Here is a 24,502-nt window from a genome sequence, read left to right as displayed (position 1 = left end):
GCACGTGGCAGAGACTTCCTGTGGGATGAAGGGTGAAATGGTGCCATCTTCATGCAAGGATGGCTGCATGATGGGTATAAACAAAAGGATAGTCATTAAACAGCTTGAGAAAAGCTAGTACCCTGCAAGATACAAGAGAATGACGTGCTTTTATATTTAATCATTTTTTAAGGGTTAGGATAACTACGTAAGAGGGAAATAATAAAGCCCAAGTCTACAGGAAATGTTCACTTTTAAAACTGGTTTAAAGCATTAGAATGAGTCAGTGAATAGAACTGTATTGATTGAGTCACTCATAATTAAACAGTCTGAAAAGCAGATTGTAATTGCCATGATGCTCTTGAGCATGTTTATGTTCTGTGGGTAACTAAAAAGGGAGACATAAACATGGTAATTAAAGGGTTATTTTTTGTCCTTCATATTCAAGGATGTTATTACTCTAAGATCAACCTGATTTGTATGTGATCTGAGTAAAGTATTGAAATTTCGATTTTCTAGTGCAATAAAGGGGATCATAGGTGTGGGAAATTGATCATTGCATGTAATTAACACAACAGGGGCTTGTGTTCAGCACAGCCAGTGGCTCAGCCATGCTCACATTCACCTTCCATTCTCTTAGGTTTTCTCTCTGAAGTTTTAAACCTATTCAAAGTCAAACACTGAGAGTTCTGTATCACACAGTGTGTTCAGAATAAAAGTGTATAGTTGGATGCTGGGCTTCCATGGTGGCTCAGACAATAAAGAATCTGCCTGCCAATACGGGAGACCCAGGTTAGATCCCTGGGTCAGGAAATGCCCCTGGAGAAGGCAATGGCTACCTAGTCCAGCATTATTTTGCCTGGAGAATTCCATGGACAGAGGAGCCTGGCAGGCCACAGCCCATGGAATAGTAAAGAGTCGAGCACAGCTGAATGACTTAACACTTTCACTTTTTCACCTGGATGCTAGAATAGTAGCTACAAGAGTAGTTGTATGTACTAAGATCAATTTATCTCTTTAGTAATATTTTTTTGGTAGATCTTTATTGTCAGACTTTAGGAGGGCAGCAAATACCTACCTTCTAAGGTACAAGAGAATGGAAAGATTCAGAAAACATTCAAATTAGCATTTAAAATATATTATGCACGCAACAAATGTGTTCTAGGTATATAGTCCAAAGAGTTGAATAATCTAAGTTGAGTTAAATATTTGCAAGATTTCCAAGTACATTTTAGCAAATTACGTTCCAAAACTCAGTGCAAGAGAGCCTTTGGTCATAGCCCGACCTTACCAAAACTATCATTAAAACTTTGCTGTTTTTAAGGTCACATTTGCTTCCCTTTTCTTTGGTCACTAATGAGGTTGAATATATTTTCTTAGCATATTTTTCCAGTGGCACAGTGATCTTCCTCTGCTACGATATGCTTCCCTGTGCTTTCCCTTCCTTATCAGTGGTCCTACGTCACTAATTTTGGTTTTAAATCTGAAAGTATCTCTGATGACTCTCCTGTCTTCCTTGCAGTCTCTTAAACGCCTGATTTTGATCTTTCCTGCTCATGATCTCTCTTGAGTGTTTTAAACTTCCATTCACCTCTTCATCCTCACATGACTGAGTAAACACCATCCAAGCAAGTTCGTGTAGAGCCCTTTTTACTAAGAGCACTGAGAAGACTGCCCCCTCCCACACTGTCTGCCTGCACCACCTCCATTTCGGTGGATGCCCTTGTGTTACTAGGACTGGTCAAAGCAAACATAACCTCCACAGAAGACAAGCGAAGAAGCCAGTGAGGCTACGGAGAACTACATCAGAATCATGCCTAGAATCTTATTTATTTGAAAATTCCAGGGCTGATCCTAAAATGAGAGAAAACGTGTTGGACTTTGCAGAGACATACTCTCATCAGCACTAATCCTTGCCTGGTCATCTGTCTTCATTTTAAGGTATTTCATTTGCTTGAATTTTGACTTGATGTTCTTAACACCCTGCTTACAAGGACCTCTGCCATGTAGGTTCTGTCATGGGACCACCAGTCCATTCAGTCTGAATTGTTAGGCTCTCTGGGCAAAATCTCCCAACTCTGCTGTCAAATTTACTTGCCATTCCTCATCTTCATTATTCCCCCATTGTAGTTGTTTTTACTCTTGATTTCAGCTAGGTGACCATTTCTCTGTGGCTTACCTGCCTCTCTACAAGCCTCAGCATTTTCTTGCATTCAACTTAATTTCTACCTCTTTCATGATCCACTTCTCTTTGTCCGATATCTCTGCAAAGCATAACCCCAACCATGTGTCTTTTAACCTTACATGCTGCACTTTATTCGCTTGTAACCTCAGGGAAGCAGGAGTGATGAAAAAGAAGTGAGACTGAGGAAAGCATGAGTCAAAATGGAGGCACCTTTCTCAGCTGTCTACCACCTGTCATCTCTCAAGCGATGCTATTGTTCAACCTGATGGAACCATTCTCCAGCGTGGCATAGAGTGTCTCAGGATGTTCCATGGGTTGGGTTGGGTTGATGAGAAAGGGAAACAAACATACCCTCTGCTTCCTGGTTCTGCTTGTCAGAGCTTTGCCCCACCCAGGGCATGATCTCATCTATACCCCTAGTTGTTCATGCATGACTCTCGGGTACCTTCCCAAGGCCTTGTGTGCCTCTGTGTCCAGTGGAAAGCTCTAAGGCAGGAGGTGAGAGGCATGTGGAAGGTGCAGTCATGTTTCAATTGGGTAAAATCAGGTAGATGTCCTACAGAGTAGTGGCTGGAATAAAACAGAGGCAACCAAGGCCAATAGGACCTAAAGTGGGCTTATGAGACAGTTGGTGTCTCCTCAGCCCTGAACCTCTTGGCTGCCCAACCAGGCAGAAGTAAGCCCCCTTCTGTCTATTATAAACATGAAAAGCACTGCATGTTAATTTTTTCTCAGTTTAGCTCTGATGTAATGACATAAGTGATAACAGTGCGTGTCTAAGTCCATTAGGATCTGTTATATGTATTCCTATAACTTTTAGAGCATTGTTGACAAACCGTATTTGTTTAATAAATAGATTCATAAATGTTCATAAAATGTGGTTAGTTGCTAATAAATAGAATTTTTGAAAATAATGTATATCTCCCTGCAAGCCCCAGTGCGTTACTCTTTTATGCTAACTGAGCTAATACATAAAAATTATAGAAATGAGTTGATAGAAAAAAATTCCAGGAAACAAATTAAACATATGTTAAGAATTGTGTTGATCCTGGACTGGCAATTCATTTCACATATGATAATTTACATGCTTCCATGCCATTCTCCCATATCGTCCCACCCTCACCCTCTCCCATAGAGTCCATAATACTGTCCTATTTATCTGTGTCTCTTTTGATGTCTCACATACAGGGTTATCTTTACCGATTGACTAAATACCATATATATGCATTAGTATACTGTATTGGTGTTTTTCTTTCTGGCTTACTTCACTCTGTATAATAGGCTCCAGTTTCATCCACCTCATTAGAACTGATTCGAATGTATTCTTGTTAATGTGCTCGGGGCTGGTGCACCAAGATGACTCAGAGGGATGGGATGGGGAGGGAGGTGGAAGGGGGGTTCTGGAAGACGAAAACATGTATACCCATGGTGGATTCGTGTCAATGTATGGCAAAACAAATACAATATTGTAAAGTTAAAAAATAGAAAATAAACTAATTTAAATCAAAAAAGAAAAAAAAGAATTGTGAGGGGTCTGCTAATTTACCCTACTTGCAATTAAAATTCTAGGTGCCTACTTTCATAAATGCTGGCTGGGAAATGAGATTCCTGAGTCAGAAATAAAGGGCACAGTTACTCTCCAAAGTAGTGATAAGTCAAAATATCAGCATTTGCTTACAACTGCTTCCACCAGCCCTAATTCCCTCAGAGAACAGTACTTGCCTGGTGACACCTGCATGTGCAGTGGGCTGTGTTATCGGAAGGAGTCTGAGCTTTGGGAATATAGCTCTTCTATGACAGCTAGTAAATAAACTCGCCCTTTACTCTGGACAGAGATGCTATCTCTGTCTTCCAAGACTGATCGCTCTGAAGACACCCTTGACATTTCCAACAAAGATGTTGTGGAATAAAGCCAGCTGACACCCCTGCTTTATTGCAAGATAAGCAGAAATGTGAGAAACCCATAAGGGATTGTCTTCTGATAATAAACATCACTCATTTCTATGCTGTCTCGATTTTCGGCAAAATTTCCTAAGAGTAAGGCACTCTGTTCTCTTCCCTGATTCATATGACCTAGAGGCTGGGATGAAATCCATTCAGTTGGTCTGAGACAGCATCTCATTAAGGTTACCACCATCATCACAAGAAAGAATGCCTGAGATTTGGGAATCCAGAGCAACTTGATGCTTGCATTTCAGAGAGATGTTTTCAGGTCCTAGAGAAGACAGCTGTGGGTCTCAGACGATTTATACCTCAAAGGGCCAGAGAAAGGATTTCTCATCCCAAGCTTTCTAAAATAACTGCTCCAAGAGGGTTTAAGGTGTCTATCTGCCTATCATTGAGTTTTGGCTGAAACAGTCAGTTCTCCTGGTAGCTCTGAGTTTTGCAGGTATGCACTTCAAGGGAGTTTCAGCTTCAGCTGAAGCTGAAACTCCAATATGTTGGCCACGTGATGCTGAAGCTGAAGCTTCAATACTTTTGCCACCTGATGTGAAGAACGAACTCCTTGGAAAAGACCCTGATGCTGGGAAAGACTGAAGGCAGGAGGAGAAGGAGATGACAGAAGATGAGATGGTTGGATAGCATCACAGACTCGATGGATATGAGTTTGAGCAAGCTCTGGGAGTAAGTGATGGACAGGGAAGCCTGGCATGCTGCAGTCCATGGGGTCGCAAAGAGTCGGACATGACTGAGAGACTGAACTGAACTTCAAGGGAGGCTGGGGTCATTCTAGAACGAAACCTTGAGCTGTTAGAAGCTACGCTAGGACTTTGTTATGGATTGAACGTTTGTCCTTTTAAAATTCTCACATTGAAATCCTAATCCCCAGTGTGCTGATAGTAGGAGCTAGGGCCGTACAGCAGCAATCAGGTTCAGATGGGGTTAAAAGTGTGGAGCCCCGTGACGGGGTTGGTGTTGTTATAAGAAGAGGAAGAAACCCACTCTCTCTGAGCCAAGAAGAAAGCTCTCATCAGGAGCCCGACTAGCTGGGACCTTGATCTTGAACTTCTAGCCTCCAGAGCTGAGAGAAATAACTATCTGTTGTTCAAACCACCCGATCTGAGGTATTTTGTTATAGGAGCTTGAACTGACTAAGATGTGTTTGTGCAAGTCTCTTAGTGTGGAGGGAAAAGAAAGAAATCTGTGATGTGAGACTGGTTCTTGGAGGTCAAGCCTAAGGCCAGGTCAAGCAGAGGGCTCAGAGGTGTTTGCTAGCCTTGCAATTTCTTGCCTATACCATTTCCATCTGAAAAGTGAGTGCCCTGGGGTCATCATCACATTGTGAGTCCTGGAGTCTGAGTTGACACACCCATCATGATCTCTTCAGTCATAGGGCTCGTGGGTCAGGTGTTTGGTCTGAACAAACACCCATCGCCGCATTAGGAAGCTACTGGTTGTTCTTGAAGAGGGTGTGTCTGGTAGCGGTGCCAAATGGGCGACGAGTCTGAAGCCCTGGAGGGCTGTGTGTGCGCGAGAGTGCCTCCCTGTGCCACTAGCTCCATTGGCAGCAGCGTCAGGCAGAGAAACTTTCAACTCAAAGTGCTCATCAGGGTTCCAGGGTCCTAAGGGTACTAGCGCTTCTCTGCATGAGGAACCCCCAATTGAAAGAATCCTTCTAGAGTTTATGTGACAGAGATTTACAGGTACAAAGCACCTCAGTGCCTACTATATACACTCCAGTATTCTTACCTGGAGAATCCCGTGAACGGAGGAGCCTGCCAGATTACAGTCCATGGGGTTGCAAAGAGTCGGACACGACTGAACGACTTCACATACTTACTTACATAGAAACAAGAAAAGCACATTGATTTGGTCCATCTTGCCTGCCCCCAAGGACAAGGTCAGTTTCATGTCCCGTCCCAATGGGAACAGCACTAAAACACATTTAGGGGAATGGAGATGCCCCTTTTCCCGACAGTATCAGATAGGTTGGTCACACAGTGACTGCCCTAAAAATATCAGACAGGTTGGAGCTCCTCCTCTCCCTGAAGTTTGAGATCCTGACCACACCCCTAATCATCTTTTCCTTTCATCATCTGAGGTCTGAGCACTGAGGAGGGAGGTACTGGGGCCGGGAATGGAGAGTCTGACTGCACACCACTACACAAGGCACGCTGACTTCTGTATCTGAGTGGCATGGCTCATGCTTGCAACTCAGTTCAGTTCAGTTCAGATCCACTGCTCTGCGGTGTCCGACTCTTTGACACCCCACAGACTGCAGCACACCAGGCTTCCCTGTCCATCACCAACTCCCAGAGTTGCTCAAACTCACGTCCATCGAGAGGGTGATGCCATCCAACCATCTCATCCTCTGTTGTCCCCTTCTCCTCCTGCCTTCAATCTTTTGCAGCATCAGGGTCTTTTCCAATGAGTCCATTCTTTGTATCAGGTGGCCAAAGTATTGGAACTTCAGCGTCAGCATCAGTCCTTCCAATGAATATTCAGGACTGATTCCCTTTAGGATTGACTGGTTTAATCTCCTTGCAGTCCAAGGAACTCTCAAGAGTTTTCTCCAACACCAAAGTTCAAAAGCATCAATTCTTTGGCACTCAGCTTCCTTTATGGTTCAACTATCACATCCATACATGACTACTGAAAAAAACGTAGCTTTGACTAGGCAGACCTCTGTCGGCAAAGTAATATCTCTGCTTTTTAATATGCTGTCTAGGTTGATCATAGCTTTTCTTTTTTAAAACTAAATTTATTTATTTTAGTTGGGGGCTAATTACTTTACAATATTGTAGTGGTTTTTGCCATACATTGACATGAATCAGCCATGGGTTTGCATGTGTTCCCCATCCTGAACTCCCCTCCCACCTCCCTCCCCATCCCATCCCTCTGAGTCATCCCATTGCCCCAGCCCTGAGCATTTGTCTTTTCTTACAAGGAGCAAGTGTCTTTTAATTTCATGGCTGCAGTCACCATCTGCAGTGATTTTGGAGCCAAAGAAAATAAAGTCTCTCACTGTTTCCATTGTTTCCCCATCTATATGCTATGATGTGATGGGACTAAGATCATGGCATCTTAGTTTTCTGAATGTTGAGTTTTAAGCCAACTTTTCACTCTCCTGTTTCACTTTCATGAAGAGACTCTTTAGTTTGTCACTTTCTGCCATAAGGGTGGTGTCGTCTGCATATCTGAGGTTATTGATATTTCTCCCAGCAATCTTGATTCTAGCCTGTGCTTCCTCCAGCCCAGCATTTCACATGCTGTACTCTGCATATAAGTTAAATAAGCAGGGTGACAATATACAGCCTTGACATACTCCTCTTCCTATTTGGAACCAGTCTGTTGTTCCATGTCTGTTTCTAACTGTTGCTTCTTGACCTGCATATAGATTTCTCAGGAGACAGGTAAGGTGGTCTGGTATTCCTGTCTCTTGAAGAATTTTCCACAGTTTGTTGTAATCCACACAGTCAAAAGCATTGGGGCAGTCAGTAAAGCACATGTAGATGTTTTTTTCTGGAACTCTCTTGATTTTTTGATGATGCAATGGATGTTGGCAATTTGATCTCTGGTTCCTCTGCCTTTTCTAAATCCAGCATGAACATCTGGAAGTTCCTGTTCACGTACCATAGAAGCCTGACTTGGAGAATTTTGAGCATTGATTTGCTAGTGTGTGAGATGGCTGCAATTGTGCAGGAGTTTGAACATTCTTTGGCATTGCCTTTCTTTGGGATTGGAATGACAGTTGACCTTTTCCAGTCCTGTGGTCACTGCTGAGTTTTCCAAATTTGCTGGCATAATGAGTGCAGCACTTTCACAGCATCAACTTTTAGGATTTGAAATGGCTCAGCTGGAATTCCATCACCTCCACTAGCTTTGTTCATAGTGATGCGTTCTAAGGCCCACTTGACTTCGTATTCCAGGATGTCTGGCTCTATGTGAGTGATCACACCACCGTGGCTATCTCGGTCATGAAGATCTTTTCTGTATAGTTCTTCTGTGTTTTCCTGGCACCTCTTTTCAATATCTTCTGCTTCTGTTAGGTCCACACCATTTCTGTCCTTAATATTGTGCCTAGCTTTGCATAAAATGTTCCCTTGGTAGCTCTAATTTTCTTGAAGAGTTCTTTAGTCTTTCCCATTGTATTGTTTTCCTCTTTCTTTTCGTTGATCTCTGAGGAAGGCTTTCTTATCTCTCCTTGCTATTCTTTGGAACTCTGCATTCAAATGGGTATATCTTTCCTTTCCTCCTTTGCCTTTCACGTCTCTTCTTTTCCAGCTATTTCTAAGGCTCCTCAGACAACCATTTTGCCTTTTTGTGTCTCTTTTTCTTGGGGATGGTCTTGATCACTGCCTCCTGTACAATGTCATGAACCTCCATAGCTCTTCAGGCACTCTGTCTATCAGATCTAATTCCTTGAATCTATTTGTCACTTCTACTGTATAATCATAAGAGATTTGACTTAGGTCATACCTGAATGGTCTATTGGTTTTCCCTGCTTTCTTCAATTCAGATGTGTATTTGACAATACGGAGTTCATGATCTGAGACACAGTCAGTTCCCAGTCTTGTTTTTGCTGACTGTATAGAGCTTCTCCATCTTTGGCTGCAAATAATATAATCAATCTTATTTTGGTATTGACCATCTGGTGATGTCCACGTGTAGAGTCTCCTGGGTTGTTGGAAGAGGGTGTTTGCTATGACCAGTGTGTTCTGTTAGGAAAACTCTGTTAGCCTTTGCCCTGCTTCATTCTGTACTCTAAGGCCAAACTTGACATCATCTCTTGACTCAGCAGATACTCCAGGTATCTCTTGACTTCCTTCTTTTGCATACCAGTCCCCTATGATGAAAAGGACATCTTGTTTGGATGTTAGTTCTAGAATGTCTTGTATGTCTTCATAGAACTGTTCAACTGCAGCTTCTGCAGCATTACTGGTTGGGGCATAGACTTGGATTACTGTGATATTGAATGGTTTGCCTTGGAAATGAACAGAGATCATTCTGTCATTTTTGAGATTGTACCCAAGTACTGAATTTCAGTCTCTTTTGTTGAGTATAAGGGCTACTTTATTTATTCTAAGGGATTCTTGCCCACAGTAGTAGATACAATGGTCATCTGAATTAAATTCACCCAATTCCAGTCCATTTTAGTTAACTGATTCCTAAAATGTCGACATTCACTCTTGGTTCCTGTTGGACTACTTCCAATTTGCCTTGATTCGTTGACCTAACATTCCAGATTCCTATGCCATATTGTTCTTTACTGCATAAGACTTTACTTCCATCACCAGTCACATCTACAACTGGACATTGTTTTTGCTTTGACTCTGTCTCTTCTTTCTTTCTTGAGCTATTTCTCCACTCTTCTCCAGTAGCATATTGGGCACCTACCAACCTGGGGAGTTCATCTTTCAGTATCATATCTTTTTGCCTTTTCATACTGTTCATGGGGTTCTCAAGGCAAGAATACTGAAGTGATTTGCCCTTCCCTTCTCCAATGGGCCATGTTTTGTCAGAACTCTCCACTATGACCCCTTCCATCTTGGGTGGCCCTGCATGGCATGGTTCATAGTTTCATTGAGTTAGACTCATCTGTGGTCCATGTGATCAGTTGGGTTAGTTTTCTGTGATTGTGATTTTCATTCTGTCTCCCTCTGATGGATAAGTATAAGACGCTTATGGAAGCTTCCTGATGGGAGGGACTTACTGAGGGGTAAGCTGGGTCTTGTTCTGATGGGTGGGACCATGCTCAGTAAACCTTTAACCCAGTTTTCTGTTATGGGCAGGGCTGTGTTCCTTCCCTGTGGTTTGACCTGGGACCAAACTATGGTGGAGGTAATGAAGATAATGGTAACCTCCTTCAAAGGGCCCCATGCAGGCACCACTACACTCATGCCCCCGGACCCTGTGGACTCAGCGGTGGCGAGTAGTTAGTTGTTGTTAGTCAGTGTCAGTTGCTCAGTGCTGGTGCTGGCAGTTGCCGGGAAGGGTACGGGACAGTCAGCGAAGGTCGTCATCACGGTGGCATGTGAGCCCCTCAGGTGTCTGCCTAAGGTGAAACTTATGCATAAATATTTTTCTGTGGATTTTTCTGAAAACCCAAGGTGTTTGCTATTTTGTACACTGATGCAACAAAGAGCCACGATGGCGGAGTAGAAGGACATGCCCTCATCTTCTTCTGCGAGAAGTCCAAGTTTACAACTCACTGCTGAACAACCATCAACAGGAGACTGTTGAATCCCACCAAAGAAAAAATACCCCACCTCCAAGGGCAAAGGAGAAGCCCCATCAAGATGGTAGGAGGTGTGAAATCACATTTAGAATCAAACCCTATACTCACCAGAGATGCTCGGAGGGCATAAACAAAACCTTGTGCTCACAAGGACCCAGGAGAAAGGAGCAGTGAACCCACAAGAGACTGACCCAGACTTGTCTGTGAGTGTCCAGGAGTCTCTAGCAGAGGCATGGGTTGGTGGTGGCCTGCTGCAGGGTCGGGGGGCACTGAGTGCTTGCAACTCAACCAAAAAAATTGAAAGTTTTGCTCTTCCACTTCCCAGGTTGTGCTAGTTGTAAAGAATCCACCTGCCAATACAGGGGACACAAGAGAAGCAAGTTTGATCCCTGGGTTGGGAAGATCCCCTGGAGAAGGAAATGGAAACCCATTCTGTTATTCTTGCTTGGAAAGTTCCATGGGCAAGGGAGCCTGGTTACAGTCCATGGGGTCACAAAAGAGTCAGACACCACTGAGTGTGGATGTGCACACAAAGGCACACACACATACAAGGTCGTCATTATTGACATCATCTCTTGACTCAGCAGTTCTCCCCGTATTGCTGCCCTACTACGGGGTTTGCACCGTTTGGCTGACCTGGGAGGGACTCACACAGTGACATCTTTTTAAAGGAGTCCACCAACTCAGTGTTCCATTATCACGACATCTATTTAAGGTCTTTCCCGTTGTCAACAAATGGCTAGGAGAATCTTCTAGGGCTGCACAAATGACTAAGGTAATATATCTTTAATAAAATTCCTTTGTTCAGTCAAACTGTCTACTGGGTCATGTTCTTCACTGTAAACCTAGCCCAAGATGGTGAAAGCCGCATGTAAGTGTCACTCTCTTCTGTGGGTTCTCACGGGAGTTTGAGTCAGGGAAATCTTCCCTAGGAAGTTGAACCTCCTTGATAGCTTAGAAGACCCATTGCAGAAGTCTCTAGCAACTTTTACTCTTGCTTGTGAATGATCTAAGTCAGAGGCGGTTGAGACATAGGGACAGTTGTTATCATTCTTTGACAAAATGTCATTCGCCTCCAGGCTCTCCTCTCCCAAATTTTTTCTTGCACTACACCTGGTACCTGTCCACAGTGGTTGCCATGTCTCTCCTCTCATGTACAGTGTGAGCATGCGTTTCTGCAACTCTTGTCTGAAAAGGGGTGGAACATTCTGCACCCTAGGAGGAATCTTAGTACTAGTTTTTATAATCGGGCAAACCTAAGGCTGGCATCAGACAGGCCAGGAAGTGCCCCTTCCTTAGGAGACACAGCCATGACTAGAGCACTGTGTGGACACAAGTCCTTGAACTTACCCGATGGTCCTCAGGCTGCAGCCACCTCCCCAGCTCCTACCAACCCATCGCCATGGCAGAAAGAACCATTTATTGCCCAGTTGACTGTGCATTGTGGTCAATATGGTTGCTATGGGTGACTGTGGACTTCCCTCAAATCCTGTTAATCTTCTTGCCTCAGTGAAACCTGGCCTCTGTTCACTGATGCTGAGTAGAAATTGCAGAGAAAGTTTTGGGTGAAGTAGAAAAGAATAGCTTTGCCAGGAAACAGGGTCACAATGGACTAATACCCGCAAGACTGTGTGTCCCCTCTGCAGGGGGTAGTGAGGAGTTTTGTAGGAACAAGGTGTGGTCAGCTAGTGGACATGCTTGTAATTGGTTGGTGCTGAGGTAATTAGGAGTTGGCATCATCGACCTTCTGGTTTCGACTGGGGTCTCCATGCTTGTTTCATTATGTTCAAAACAGTTCAAATGACATGGCTCAGAAAGTTACATAGAGTCCTTGAAGAAGAATTAAAGGTCCTTGACTCTGTTTAATGGCTAAAGTATTATTACTTTGTCTTGCTTGACTGTTTTGATTTCGTTCTGCATTTTCTCTCTTCTCTGATTATTCTTTGACTAAAATTTTCTACAAACTAAAGGCAGGCAGAGGACATGAGTAGGGGTCTATTCTAGGAAGGCCTTGTAGGTTTTTGCTCAGTTACAAACTATCCAAGAGGGCTTTCATTTCTTTCTCTTCCAGAAAGGCATGCCTTTGTCAACATGTCCACGCTTATGGCCAAAACTGTGAAGATATGATATTGTGTGGTCAGCCTGCGGTCAGTTCATGATGCTGGCTGGGCTGAAGACATCATATTTCCTGAGTCAAGACAAAGGATTTGATTGCCGAGAGCAACACAGAAGACAGAGGATCAGCATTTCCTTGTCCTGCTTCTCTGTGTCCTAATCCCCACAGGATGACACTCGAGATTCAGGTGACACTTGCAACATACAGTGACCTCCGTTACAAGAAAGGGACCCTGAGGTTCGGGAGCCCAAGGCATTTACTGTAATTGCAGTAGGCAAATCGGCCCTTGGCTCCAGAGGGAGACACTCCACTCTTTATCCTCAGAGTCTATATGCAAACCTTCCCTTTGTGCCAAAGGGAGAGCTTTTTCGTCTGAGAGAATTTGCTGTAGGATCATCCTTGTAAAGATAGTCCTGAATAAACAGTCAGCACTTCTGCTTATTCACACTTCCATGCATAAAATAGATAGCTAGCAGGAAGCTGCTGCATAGCACAGGGAGCACAGTTCTGTGCTCTGTGATGACCTGAAGGGGTGGGGGAGGGGACTTATGGTTGATTTGCTCCATTGTACAGCAGAAACTAACATAAACATTGCAGACCTCAATTAAAAAAAATAATATAAAAACACAAGATCCACCGGGTACTGTCTCTCCAGAACATAATCACTCCCCCCAAAGTAACTTTCTTTGAATCTAGTTTCTACATCAGGACTTCTTAAATTTTGTTTTATGGCCCATGTAAAAAAATCATTGGTGATCCCACGAATACCCTTTCCAGAAACAAATTGCAGATGTCAATACACACACAAAAAAAAACAGTGTTCAAAGGCTGTCTGAAGCCCACATATGGATCTGGGACTCCTCAGTTAATAATCTTGATTGTGAGGACTTTTCTTGCCTTTAATGTAAATTATGTAACCGTGTGATGCTGTAAGATTGTACGGCGAAAAGTTTTTGATATTGGAAGGAAAGAATCATAAAAACGGGCAGTAGAAATCAGTACTAGAAAGAGCCACTCATAGTGTCGTCTCTCCCCTGTCCCCTTTCTCCACGCCACAGCTGCAGTCCTGTGTGCCATGGTCAAGTCCTTCCTGTAAATTAAACAGTAGAGTAGGCCCCCCTGCCTCAGACATATTGATGCTTTTAGCTCTGAAGGAAAAGGACAGTAATGCATCGCTCTAAGGATCATGGAGCTAGACTCTGCTGCTGACTCAGATTTCTATTTTTAAATTGCTCTTTATTCTTGTTTTCACTATCAGACTATACCTGTTTCTAAAGGAGTCTGGACTCACAGAGTACCTCATGTATGCATGTTTATAAGAGGTTTCTGTAGAGCTTTGATTTACCGTAATTATTATTCACTGAAAACTCCTATCTTAAAGTTTATGTAGACACCAAAGTATTTTTGCCCACTGAAAAATGTAGATCTTGCTGTCAATACATTAATTCTATCACTGTAAATATCATCATGGCTTTTATATCAAGGTGTTCCAGTAAGACTTGACAGATATTAATGAGGCCTATTCTTGACATCAATATTTAGCAGTCGTCAGATGCACTTAAGAATTTATACTGTTACATTTATGAATAATTCACCACTGTTTTTTTTAATGATGAAAAGATAATTTGAGTGTTGCTATTTAGTTTTCTTCAGTATTAAGTTTTCATGAATGAATGATTATAATAGATGCTATGCCTTAAATTACAGTATGGAACATTGAAACGTTGGTCCATTTTTAGAAGATTATAACAACTCTAAAGGTCCTGGCAACTTACATGCAATGTTTGCAGAAATATATAGAAGGATAAATGAAAATAAATGAGGTTTGAATCAAAGTTAAATTGTATGTAATAGGTAGTCACTAAGAATGGACTCATTCAAATATAAAAAAAAAAAATGGAGCCATTCAGTTCAAAGTGAATAAGATATAACAACAACAGCAAAACTTTCCTCACATCAATAACTTAATCCAATATTCTATTGAAGAGCGATTGAATTAGTTTGAAAAGCTTCAGATTAATATAATTATATAGAACTCCAAAAAATATTGGTGGATAATATCATGACTGCAGGCAATATAGCAGACTGTGTTGCTTTAATTACATTATTCAATCAATCAGTAAGAGAAGAGGAAAATGAATTAAGGAGAACTAAATAGTATTTTCTCAGCTGAAAATTCTACAATAGCTAGGAGCTCGATGATATAGGAGAGAAAATCAGAAAGAAAATTGTTTCTGAAAACCAGAAGTGTCGGTGTTCCTCTCAAAAGCACAGAGATTCTCAAGTCTTGCCTAATTTTGTCAGTCTCTGATCTTTTCTGCCGCACATAACAGGAGAGAACCTTTCCCCCACTGTCTTGAACTATTTCAAATTAGGAAGGGGGATTTAAGCAAGTCTAGTATAAAAGTATGAAACTCATCTTTTCTGCTAAAGACCTTAGTCTGATCATTAGTCTCTATTGTGTATCTGAGACCAGATGTCCAGTCTCTAGCTGTGTACTTAAGTTATTCCTGACCTTATTTGCCTATATTTCTGCAAACTGGATCATATCTATTGTCTAAAGCCATATATACCCATTCTCCTATCTTTGCACTTTCAATAAGGAATTTACTTCCTGATGGGTAATCTTTCTGAATTGCCTTGTCCAATTTAACCAGCTCATGGCTAGCCATGTGCTGATAAGTGCAGAGAACATGATGAAAATACAATTGTACCAAGTGCAATGAACACCGTGTTGTCACCTCTCTTGATTCCAGTTTGTGTATATGTTTGTTTACCCTACTCATACGTGAGGTGTCCCCCTTCTCCGTCATGGTAAATACATAACCCAAACTGGACAGAGGGCCGCCATCCACTTGAACCCAATCATTTGTCCTGGGATGCTCACATGATCAAGGGTCAGGATCGTCCCTGGAGACACTAGGGGGTTGCAGCCTTTGCTTCTGAGGTCTTAAGCTATAAGGACCAAGCAAACAAAGATGGAGGCCATTCTCCCCAAAACACAGGAAGCCCTGCTGTCACAGGTAGGCGGCCTAGAGCAGGGAGAGCTCAAAACTGAGAGAAAGCCTGCAAGACAGCTCCCAGCATTCCTGACTCCCAACATAATTCAGTTAAGAGAGCCAAAGCCTGGTAATTTTTTCTAGAATGAATTGGAATCTGCACACCCTCCACCCCCTTACTCTGTGTCTCCCTCTGTCCCTCCCTGTCTCTCTCTCTCATACTATCTCTGGAGCTGACGATTCTCCTCACTGGTTTTCTTTCCCGTCAGAGAGCTTCTCCTTCCGGAGTCCTAGCTCCCTCCTGGCGGCCTCTTCATCTAAACCACGATGCTGGCCCGGCCACTCAGCTCCTGAACTTCTCTCTGAGACCCTGCATCCCCAGAGAGAGAGAGAGAGTGTGTGTGTGTGTGTGTGTGTGTGTGTGTGTGTGTGTGTGTGTGTGTGTGCGTGCGCGCTAAGTTGCTTCACTCATGTCTGGCTCTTTGTGACACTATGGACTGTAGCCCACCAGGCTCCTCTGTCCATGGGATTCTCCAGGCAAGAATACTGGAGTGGGTTGCCATTTCCTCCTCCAGGGATCTCCCCAACCCGGGATTGACCTCGTGTCTCTTACATGTCCTGAATTGGCCAACAGGTTCTTTATCATTAGTGCCATCTGGGAAGCCTTCATCCCCAGGGTACCCCTTCCACTTTGAATTTCTGCTTTGCTTCACTTTTCCCTATTTTTAACTCATTTACTAAATATACCAGCTGTATTGATTTTCTCCTAGGAATCAGCTGCTCTGGGTTCCATTGTTCCACAGGAAGCCTAGCTATTGAAAAGGCAAGCCATCTATTCCAAAGCTGTTTCCTAGAAAGTGGGGAAGTAGGTAAAACAGGCGAGTGAAAAAGCTGGCATGAGACTCAACATTAAAAAAGAACAAAGGTCTTGGCGTCTGGTCCCATCCCTTCATGGTAAATAGAAGGGGGGAAGTAGAAGCAGTGACAAATTTTATTTTCTTGGGCTCCAAAATTACTGCAGACAGTGACTGCAGCCATGAAGTTAAAAGATGATTGCTCCTTGGAAGGAGAGCTATGACAACCCTAGACAGCATATTAAAAAGCAGAGACATTACTTTGCCAACAAAGGTCCATCGAGTCAAAGCTGTGGTTTTCCAGTAGTCCTGTATGGATATGAGAGTTGGACCATAAAGAAGACTGAGTGTCACAAAGTTGATACGTTTGAATTATGCTGGAGAAGACTTTTGAGAGTCATTTGGATAGCAAGGAGATCAAACCTATCAATGCTAAAGGAAATCAACCTTGAATATTCATTGGAAAGACTGATGCTGAAGCTGAAGCTCCAATAGTTTGGCCACCTGATGCAAAGAGTCAACTTACTGGAAATGCCCTGATGCTGGGAAAGATTGAGGGCAAAAGGAAAAGGAGGGGGCACAGAGGATGAGATGGTTGGTCAGTACCAACTCAGTTCAGTTCAGTTCAGTCGCTCAGTTGTGTCCGACTCTTTGCGACCCCATGAATCGCAGCACGCCAGGCCTCCCTGTCCATCACCACCTCCCGGAGTCTACCAGTGGACGTGAATTTGAGTAAACTCTGGAAGATAGTGAAGGACAGAGGAGCCTGGCATGCTGCAGTCCACAGGGTGACAAAGAGTTGGACACAATTTAGTGACTGAACAACAAGAACGACAACAGGGAAAATAGATTTATGGAGTCTTCTGCATCAGATGTACAAGTCTCCTACATTATCTTAAGGGTCATTTAATACCAAATCAAATACCTGAAGAAGGCCCACTTCTAAAAGTTGACAGTGGATGGGTAGGTTACACCCTTGATGTTTGGGCAAAGTCTTAGATTCATATACTCTTTGGTAAGAACAAACCACAAACCTCATACTAAGATTTACTGACTTATGAAGTAAAAATGCAGGAAATGTGGTTCACTCATCTAGAGAGGAAATGAAAGAAGGATATTGTAAACAAATTAATGCCTTTGACAAGAGAGATGCTGCAAGATTATAATTAGCTGTGTAGAAAATATTTCTTTCTTTTATTCAAGTTAGAGCTCACTCCTTTATTTCCCATGGCATGTGTTAGGAAAAACAAAGAAACAAACAAACAAACTGGAATTCAGGAAAGTTGGTAGTTGACATTCTAACATTGTCACCTACTCTAAGTGTGACGCATATAAACCAGAATTAAAACATTGGATCTAACATTTTCTTACATTACAGGGCCTTATATGGTCTTTGTTCCTCATTTAAGTGCTATTTCTAGCATATAAATTCATGTGCAGTTTAATAAGTCTAGCTTCATTCCCATTTTTAATTCTCTATTTTTGTCTTTCATTTTAATATGTATTCTCACTTAGGAAATAAAAGGAAAAAAAACAGAGAATCTGAACCATTATGCCTAATTACTGAAGTGCCTAAAACTTAGCTCATATTTCTCATTATTCCTTAAATTCTTTGACTCTTCTGTATCTCTCTCAGGTCTTGGTGTTAGTTCTTTCCCCACACCAATCACTCAGAGGGTATCCCTTTGGTCTCCCCATACATTATTGCTCCCTGAAAACCTCAGTGGCTGATTGAATAGAAATTGCATAATAATATTTATCTCAAAGATAAATTCATAGTCTCATTCTGAGGTAGAAAAGTGACCCTTAAGAAGGCAAGTGACTTACTAATTCATGCAGAAAATTAAGAGGAGAACAGATATTAGAATTCTACTGTTTTGTATCTTTCTACCATTCAGGGAAAAACAAACAAACAAACAAACTTAAAATCCTGACATACTCCTCTCTGCTCCCCTAACATCACCAACTTTAAGATATATCTAAATTTGAGTACTTATACCTAATGTTTAGTTTAGAAGGCATTTGAAAATAGATTTTGTATTTGGAATAAAGTGCAAATATTGGTTGAGCCTTCCCTTAGTTAAAAGAACATATGTATACCTATGGCTGATTCATGTTGAGGTTTGACAGAAAATAGAAAAATTCTGTAAATCAATTATCCTTCAATAAAAAATTAATTAATTAAAAAATTAAAAAAAGAAAAAATGCTAAATTTTAAAAATAAAGTGTAGTTGGGCTACTCCAAAAAAAAAAAGTAGAAACCATTAATACACTTTCCTCACATGAAAAATTGTTTAATATCTTTTGCCATTATATTTCTAGAATCTGACACACTGCATTGTGCAATAAATACTTATTAAATATTTGTTGAATAAATTAAATAATTGTTTATATCAGCTCGAGTTCCCTGGAAATAGACTCTGAGTTAGAAGGACTGATGCGGAAGCTCCAATACTTTGGCCACCTGATGTGAAGAGCTGACTCACTGGAAAAGACCGTGATGTTGGGAAAGATTGAAGGCAAAGGAGAAGGAGATGATAGAGGATGAGGTGAATAGATAGCATCAATGACTTAACGGACATGAGTTTGAGTAAACTCCAGGAGATAATGAAGGACAGAGAAGCCTGGTGTGCTGCAGTCCACGGAGTCGCGAAGAGTCAGACATGACTTAACGACTGAACAACAGCAACAAACTGTGAGTGAAAGGCCTATTGGGGAATATTCTTTGAAGAAACACCTGGAAGGTTGAGAGGAAGGTAGGAGTGTGGGGAGAGCACTGGTTGGCCATGGGGGAAGTTACTGAAGCAGTTTCCGGGGAGAGGGAGCTGCGAGCCATCAGCAGCTAGTACTCTCAGCGTCTGCGAGTGTGAGCCAGCCATCCCTGGACAGAGAATCTGGGAGCAGTCCCACAGCATGGGTTCTTTCTTCTTATCACCAAGCTCTACTTTTTAACTGAATTATAGCTAATTTCCAATGTTGTGTTAGCTTCAAGTGTACAGCAAAGTGATTCAATTATGCCCAAACATATATAGATATATTCTTTTTCAGATTCCTTTCCATTAAAAGTTATTACAAGATATTGAATAGAGCTCCCTGTACTATGCAGTAGATCCTTTTTGTTTATATATTTTATATATAATGTGTGTATCTGTTAATCCCAAACTTCTAATTTACCTCCACACTCCAGACCCACTCTCCACTTTGGTAACCATAAGTTCATTTTCTATTTCTGTGAATCTATTTTGCACAGTATGCATTCTTATTTAACTTGGTTTCTTCCATGCTTGGGAGCTTTTTACTAAACACAAAACAAACTACACCCATGACATCTGTTCTTTTGTTGTTGTTCAGTCACTCAGTCAAGTCCAATTCTTTGCAATCCATGGACTGCAGGATGCCAGGCTCCACTGTTCTTCACCATTCACAGAGTCTGCTCAAACTCATGTCCATTGAGTCAATGATGCCATCCAACCATCTCATCCTCTGTCACCCCCTTCTCCTCCTGCCCTCAATCTTTCCCAGCATCAGTGTCTTTTCCCATGAGTTGGCTCTTCACATCAGGTGACCAAAGTATTGGAGCTTCGGCTTCAGCATCAGTCCTTTCAATGAATATTCAGGGTTGATTTCCTTTAGGATGGACTGGTTTGATCTTGCAGTCCAAGGGACTCTCAAGAGTCTTCTCCAACACCACAGTTCAAAAGCATCAATTCTTGGGCACTCAGCCTTCTTCATGGTCCAATCTCATATCCATACATGACTACTGGAAAAACCATAGCTTTGACTATACTGTTTTTTTAATCCTAAATAGCTGCCCTTATTCACTTAAGAGTGCTAGTGTTTCCAAAGCAGAAATGATTCTTCTTTGCTAGAACACATGGGAATTGGAGCAAAGGAGTACAGAATAATGAGATATTCCAGACATACCTTCCAGAACACACAGCTACAGGGGTGAGAGTACAGGATTCTTATCCAGGTTGACTGATTGACTTTTCAACGACTTTATTTGCAATCCCCCATTTATTTACATGTGAAGATATGTATTAATTGCTACATAAAAGCATTGAAGGTGATCAGTGTTGGGTACAGTGTGTACTGTGGACATAGTGCAGGCATTATTGCCTCATACACAGTCAGCTTCTGTTGTTTAAAGGCACCTCTGCAGATCCTGGTTTCAGATTTGAGTTTCTGCTGCTATGCCTTTAGCAGTTGACTCTGACCTTTTAGTGTTAGTTGCTCAGTTGTGTTCAACTCCTTGAAACCCTATGGATCCTTTACTGGGCTGTAGCCTGCCAGGCTACAGTAAAAGATCCACCAGCAATGCAGGAGACCTGGGTTCAATCCCTGGGTCAGGAAGATCCCCTGGAGAGTGGAATGGCAACCCACTATGGTATTCTTGCTTGGAGAATTCCATATACAGAGGAGCCTGCCGGGCTACACAGTCCATGGGGTCACAAAGAGTCAGACATGACTGAGCAACTAACACTTTCAGTGTATACATCATATAAAACTCTAATAACTCCCCAAAAATGTCTGAGTGACTCAGAGGTAAAAAATCCACCTGCAATGCAGGAGACGTGGATTCACTCTCTGAGTCAAGAATGTCCCCCTGGAGAAGGTAATGGCAGCCCACTCCAGTATTCTTGTTTGGGAAATCCCGTGGACAGAGGAGCCTGGTTGGCTACAGTCCATGGGGTCACAAAGGTCAGACTTGACTGAGCATGCTCAAATCCTCAATGTCTGAGGCAGTACTCTTGTATCATATGTATTGTTACTTCCAGAATGAAAGGCAAACGTGCTCACATCACACTGTATAAACAAAGGCAATTAATATCCTCAGAGTAAACCAGGCCCAGTCAATTGATAATGAAATGATTTCTGTTTTCAGAATGTTATGGATTTTATAATTTTGAACAAGAAATTTGGCTGAACTTATGTGGATTTTCACTGTCTGGGAGAAAGATGACTTTTACTTCTGCCAGAACATTGTCCTAAGCTAGGGTTCAATATGTTCTCAACTGGGAACTGTGGACCTTTAGGCCTGATGTGCCTTTGTTGTTGGGGTCTGTCCTTTGCATCATGAGATACTTAGCGGCATCTCTTGTCTCCAGATGTCAGTTGCACACCTGCCTTGTGACTAATGAGAATACCTCCAGACACTGCCATTCCCCCTGTGGGGGGAGAAGAGGAAAAACTGCCCCTGGTGGCAAACAAGACAGAAAATCATGCTTAATTTTAAAATTCCTGCTGTTCCTTTTTTTGAAAATGGTTTTCTATTACTTGGAATTTTTGTGTTCCTTTTCTGATATGAAAGCAATCATACCCTCAAATTGAAATGTCTCATTTTTTTTGAATGAAGAAATACATGCTCTGTGTTACATATGATGTTTTGAAATTTGTGTTCCATGAGCATTTCAACAGAGTTAAAATATCAGTGTGACAGACAGCAAATGAATTAAATGGAGTGGAAAAAAATCGAAAGCTGGCTTCCTGTGGGAGTGCAAACCATGTTCCCTACATACTGGATTGCATATTATTATTATTGTGCATTAACTCATTTAATCCTAAATATGTGTGATAACCTCATATTTTACTTGCTAATTGCTCTACATTTTTGATTTTTCCAGTCTCTAAACTGCAGCGCTTATGGTAGGATTCACTGCTATTTTAAATTTCCATTTGCTTGATGAATAATGATGTTTAACAGTGAATGGATATTTTGATATTCTCCTTTGTAAAGCATTTTGCCCAATTTTAATTAGTTTCTCTTCTTATAATTGATTTGAAATCGTTCTATATTTTGATAGATGTGGATCTATTAAATAAATATACTACAGATAAATTATCCCATCTAAGGTCTGACTTTTCCTTACTATATGACATTTTTATGAGTGAAAGTTTTTATTTTTAAAGTCAAATTACTAAAGTCAAATTACCCAATTTTTCTTTTAGGCAAAGTGCTTTCTGAATTCCATTTAATAAATCTATCTTAATCATAAAGCAATTCTCTTAGGTTTTCTTCTAGAAGCTTTAAAATTCGAGCTCTCACTTTTACATACATGATTCCATCTCAAGGTAAATTTTGTTAATTTGCTAAATAATTATGCAAGTGATTCAATGCCATTAATTGAGAAGACTGTGCTTTCTTAACTAAAGTGACGTTACACCTTTTTGAAATCATGTTGACTTACGTGAGTGAATCTCTTTTCAGACTCTGTTCTTTTCCCTGGTCTGTTTGTCAATAGCAAATGCTCTCCCACTCTGGGTCTTTACAGAAAACCTCACTATCTTATCATATTTGGTAGCATGTTTGGTAGAGTAAGACCTCTAGCTTTCAACTTCAGGATTTCCATGGCTACCCTATATGAAGTTTACATAAGAAAGTTAATTTACTCAAACACTTGTGATTTGAATGACATTGCGCTGAGTCTGTTGGTATGTTTGGAAGAATTGATGTATATTAGATTTTCTGATCTATGAAGAGAACATGATTCTATCCACTGGTTTAGGCGTTCCTTAGTCTCTCTCAAGTACACTTTGCAAATTACAGAGCAGGAGTTTTACACATGCTGATTTATTTCTACATGTTTGATTTTTGTCTCTTCCAGTTTTATTAAGGCATCATTGGATGGACAGCACTGCATAAATTTAAGGTGTACAACATACAGTGACATACATACACTTTTTTCTGATTACTTATGCTAGTAGTTTATTAAATTCATTAATATTTTCATTTAGAAGAATAAGCTTCTGCATTGAGATTTGCTTCTATTTATGTTTGTTTTCTATTTTCTTTTTTCTTCCTTTATTTGGGTTATTTTTATCTATATAGTTTCTGTTTATTCAATTTCCTGTTATTTTTCTCACCCCTTAGCTGGAAGACAAGATTCCATATTATAAGCATTTACAGATTTTCTTTACTAACATATGTATTTTAAGCTATGCATTTTCTTCTAAGCTATTGCTTGGCTGTGTCATCTACTCATTATCACATGGCTGAATTATAATCAACTCTGGTTTTCTATTTAACTTCTTATTCTTGATTTTAATTCTTTGGAGTTTCAAAAAAATATTGATCAATTTAAATCATTTATATAGGCCTCAGCTCTGTTGTCAGATACCTAGTCTATTCTGGTAAATATTTTACTTACAGTATTAAAAGAATTTGTATCCTGCAGTTGTTGGTTATGGCCTTTCATACATGACAATTCAAGTTAGTTAATCTTTATGTTTAAATCTTCTGTATTATAAATGATCTCTTTGTCTACTCTTCTATCAGTGACTAAGAAATACATGTTAAAAATTCCAAATGTGATCCTGGGATTGTATATTTCCTCTTTAATTTCTTTCAGTTTTCTATATTTTTAAGTTATGTTATTAGTAGTTTATATTTATAATTGAGACATGTATATGTTTATTTGAGCCATTTATCATTATAAAAAGTTTTTATTGTCTATGTTAATGCTTTCTACATTATATATTTTTTCTGTCTGATACTAGTAGGCTTGGGCTTCTCTGGTAGCTCTGCCTGCAATGCAGGAGACCCTGGTTTGATTCCTGGATCGGGAAGATCCCCTGGAGAAGGGGTAAACTATTCACTCCAGTATTCTTGGGCTTTCCTGGTGGCTCAGATGGTTAAGAATCCACTGGCAATGCAGGAGACCTGGGTCCTACCCCTGGGTCGGTAAGATCCCCTGAAGGAAGGTACAGCAGCCCAGTCCAGTATTCTTGCCTGGAGAATCCCCCTGGAGAGAGGAGCCTGGCGGGCTATGGGGTCACAAGAAGTCAGACATGACTGGCCAGCCAAGCACAGCACAGCACTAATAGGTCCACATCATTATCTCTGTCTGGTTAGACATCGCAAGAGCACACTCTTTCCTATTTAAAATGCTTTTATCTTTTTTTTAAATTATACCTAATAAATATTATACAACTGGATTTTGTTGATTATGTAGTCTGATAATCTTTTTAATAGTTTTGCTGATGTATAATTCACATATATTAAGCTACACATACTTAAGCTCTGCAGTTGGTAAGTTTTACCATAATTTATAGTGGTGGATATGCAGATATACCACCTCAGATATGCAGATGGCATCACTCTTATGGCAGAAAGTGAAGAGAAACTCAAGAACCTCTTGATGAAGGTGAAAGAGGAGAATGAAAAACCTGGCTTAAAATTCAGCATTCAAA

The 24,502-nt window shown here is 41.1% G+C and overlaps 1 long non-coding RNA gene across 1 annotated transcript in view; it reads left to right on the top strand.

Moving 5' to 3' along the window:
• LOC145519091 (uncharacterized) overlaps positions 1 to 24,502 on the top strand; it is a 383,847-nt gene that overhangs the window by 173,808 nt on the left and 185,537 nt on the right. The window contains exon 3 of the long non-coding RNA XR_014063529.1: positions 12,415 to 12,646. This is a non-coding gene — a long non-coding RNA (uncharacterized LOC145519091). The remainder of the gene's footprint in view (positions 1 to 12,414; positions 12,647 to 24,502) is intronic.

This window comes from Giraffa tippelskirchi, chromosome 8 (assembly GCF_054371585.1).
Source record: "Giraffa tippelskirchi isolate mGirTip1 chromosome 8, T2T-mGirTip1v1.2.pri, whole genome shotgun sequence".
Taxonomy (NCBI): Eukaryota; Metazoa; Chordata; class Mammalia; order Artiodactyla; family Giraffidae; genus Giraffa; species Giraffa tippelskirchi.
This window is presented reverse-complemented; position numbering and strand designations above follow the sequence as displayed.